Here is a 3,575-nt window from a genome sequence, read left to right on the forward strand (position 1 = left end):
CATTAATGTGGATTGAGGCCCATTGTTTCCTCAAACGAGGCCACGAGGGTGCTCCTTGGGGAGGCACATCACGGGCATCCACATGTCCAAGGGGTCCTGGGTTCTGGCCTGGGGTCCCTCGGCCGATGCCGGAGGGGTGAAGCGGGGACTGGCTTGAAGAACATTCTGGAGAGGTGGCCGTGGGAACCAAGGAAGCACTCACTACTCAACATGGAGGGCTTTGCACTTTGCAAAGGAGCTTCGGTCCACAGCGGCTTTGGATCCTCCTCCACCCCCTGGGAACCAAGGCAGCGCCTCGCAGTCCACAATGCGCCCTTCACTCTTTCTCCCACTTGAGCTCTGCAACAGGTCACTCTCCCAGATGAAGTTCAGTGACCTGTCCAAGGTGACACGGCCCATTAGAAGAAGGTGTCAGATGAACGCACGGAAAGAAGGAAGGGAGGAAGGGAAGGAGAGAGGAAGGCGGGCTGACTGTGGATGGATTGGTAGGTGAGTGAATGGAAGGAAGGAAGAGAGGCAGGAAGGTATAGATGGATGGATTGTGATGACGGATGGATGGATGGACGAGTGGATGATGGGAGGATGGACGAGTGGATGGTGGGAGGATGGATGGATGATGGGAGGATGGATGGATGGATGGATGGATGATGGGGGGATGGATGGATGGGTGGATGGGAGGATAAATGGATGGATTATGATGGATGAGAGGATGGATGGATGAATAATGGGAGGATGGATGGATTATGATGGGAAGATGGATGGATGGATAATGGGAGGATGGATGGATAGATGATGGAAGGATGGATGGATGGATTATGATGGATGGGAGGATGGATGGGTGGATGATGAGAGGATGGATGGATGGGTGGATGGGAGGATGGATGGAGGATGGATGGGAGGATGGATGGATGGATGGATGGGAGGATAAATGGATGGATTATGATGGATGGGAGGATGGATGGATGAATAATGGGAGGATGGATGAATGATGGGAGGATGGATGATGGGAGGATGGATGGATGGATTATGACGGATGGGGGGACGGATGGGTGGATGATGGGAGGATGGATGGATTATGATGGGAAGATGGATGGGTGGATGATGGGAGGATGGGTGGGTGGGTTATGATGGATGGGAGGATGGATGGGTGGATGAGTGAATGGGAGGGAAGGAGGGAGGGAGAGGTGCTGACTGACTCATAGTTTAAGTCCTCAGCACTACTGAAAGGCATTCTGGCTGGCGTCTGAGACATAGTATGGGCTCAGTAACTTTTGAGTAAATAAATCCCTGGGTCTGCCGAATTGTATGTGCAACACAAAATATACAAATGAGCCTGACTTCAGTTCTCTGTACAGGCCCAACCATGAACCAAAGCCTGCTCCAGCGATGCATGAACAGACCTGAAAACTTGCACCACCTCGGAACAGCATGAGGCGGCTCCCTCCCTGCTCGCCTGCTCCAGGGCTTCACCCCTCATTACAGTGTGTTCCGGGAAAGAGCACAGCGCTCAGTGTCTTAGTTTGTGTGGCTGCTGAAACAAAAAGCCCCACACACAGCAGAAAAATGAAAGTGTGTTATCTCCCAGGCCTTGAAGCTGGAACCCGAGACCCAGGTGTCAGCAAAGATCCCAAACCCTTGCAAGATTCATGGAAAGAGGCAGCCCTTGTGGAGATGGACACTTGTTTGTGGTCACGGTTTGGGGGACCCTTCATTCATTCATCAGCACTCTGGGTCGTCTGTCCACCAGCCCCTCTTCCCAAGCATCCCTTTATCAAGACAGGTGCTCTGGGGCCCACGCCTGGGGTGGAAGCCCAGCTCCTGCAAGCATTAGCCATGTGTCCTTGGGCCTGTTACTTAACCTCCCTGTGCCTCAGCTTCCTCCTCCCCATGACAGATGACACCGCCTATATGGTAGGTTTTTGTGACGATGAAAAGCAAACACTTGTCTGGGATGTTGTGGGCACCAGGTCTGTTGTTTGCTGAACAGACCAAGAAACCGTGTAGGGAAGGTCCCTGAACTCTCGGACTCTCGCTCTTTCTCTCTCCAGGAGCCCCTGGGGAGGTCTCAGGGCTTATGTGGAAGAGGGGCCTGGGGTTCCCGAGGCAGGGAGGAGCCAGGTCCACAGGGGACCATGCCTGGCAGGGCGGCTCAGGACTCAGCCCTCAGCAGGCAGCCCTAGCCGCACCCCATTTTATGCATATTAGAGAGAAATCCAAGCGTGATGGTCCGCGATTGTTCCATTTGTTTACAGCATTTGTTCAAGCATATTTCTGGCAAGGAAGCTGACAATAAACCGAGGCCCGGGCGGCCGGGCTGGCGGGGCAGCAGATGAAGACAGCTGCCGTGGCGGGTGCTTCCCGGTGGGCTGGGGCCGGAAACCGGGGCTCTGTCTGAAGGCTTCAAAGAAGGGTCTTTGTCTGGGGCGGCCGAGCCTGGGGCCCCGCGGGGGCAGGCAGGCTGGGGCTCCCAGCCCTTGCGGATTCCGCATGGTCTCTCTCTGGGCCTCGGTTGCCCTAGCACACGCTGAGGGAACTCCGGGCACCACGTGCTTGCAGTGACCCCGCCTTGTGTTGGCTCTGGGGAAGCAGGGAGCCTCTTGGGGTGTCGCTTGTGTTCTGCAGCCTTCGGGGGGCAGACAGCAAAGGCTCCAAACAACATGGCACCTAATTGGCGGTGAGCTGGTGGGGGCAGGGGCTGCCCTGGGGCGTGGCCTCCAGAGTCAGGCTGCCTCCGAGAAGGGAGGGAAGGACCCCAGGACCTCACTGTCTGTGCAGGTGGGGCTGATGAAAGTTACACACCTCATCCTCCCGGGCTGCACCCTGGGCCAGAACCCCAAGCAGCTCTCTCCTGTTTCCTGCACGATATTCTGCACATAATTGCTGAGGAATGAATGAATGAATAAGCCAATGAGCCAGTCAATCAAGCAACACACGAACAAACCAACGGATGAAAGAAGATCTGGCTCCTGCTCCAACTGAAGGACGAAGCTGCCAACTCCAGCCTCCCGGGCGTGTATTCCTAAGGGGTGTTCATAAAGGCCTCCTGACCACGGAACACTTTTTGAGGCTGTCTGTGAGGGATGTGAGTGTTTGGGGCAGGAAGAAAAAGAGGAAAAAGACCTGGCAATTTCTGGAAGGAGCAGAAGGCATCCTCCAACTCGGCAGGTAGGCTAGCCCTGCCTGACTGTGGCCAGTGGGGGCCATGGCCAAGGGCAGGTCCCAGGGCTGCAGCAGCCTCCGAGGTCTGTGCCTTCAGCGTCCTTGACCTGCTGGACCAAACCCTGCCCTCGGGGCCTTCTCCAGGTCACCTCCTCTGTGAAGCCTTCCCCAAGCGCACAGGAGGGCCCTGGCTGCTCCTGTGTTCTGAGCAGGAAGAATCTTCCACCCTGTGTGATTTACAATGACATGTGTCCAGGTCTCATCTCCCACTGGCTGACTGGGAGATGACTTGAAAAAGGGATGTACCCAAATGCTGGAGCCCCTGTCTTGTCCCAGGACCAATATCAAGGTGTCAAGGACAGGGGAGGGGTCCAGGGCAGGAGAGGGGTGTTACCGGCAGGGCCCTTGCACTAGGC

General features: G+C 55.9%; 1 long non-coding RNA gene across 1 annotated transcript; it reads left to right on the forward strand.

The window, feature by feature from the left end:
- Positions 1 to 225: 225 nt before the first annotated feature.
- On the forward strand, positions 226 to 2,220 carry LOC138426804 (uncharacterized). Its single transcript, XR_011251753.1, has 2 exons — positions 226 to 489; positions 1,356 to 2,220. It is a non-coding gene; the product is annotated as an uncharacterized lncRNA (long non-coding RNA).
- The last annotated feature ends 1,355 nt before the right edge of the window (positions 2,221 to 3,575 follow it).

This window comes from Ovis canadensis, chromosome 21, assembly GCF_042477335.2.
Source record: "Ovis canadensis isolate MfBH-ARS-UI-01 breed Bighorn chromosome 21, ARS-UI_OviCan_v2, whole genome shotgun sequence".
Taxonomy (NCBI): Eukaryota; Metazoa; Chordata; class Mammalia; order Artiodactyla; family Bovidae; genus Ovis; species Ovis canadensis.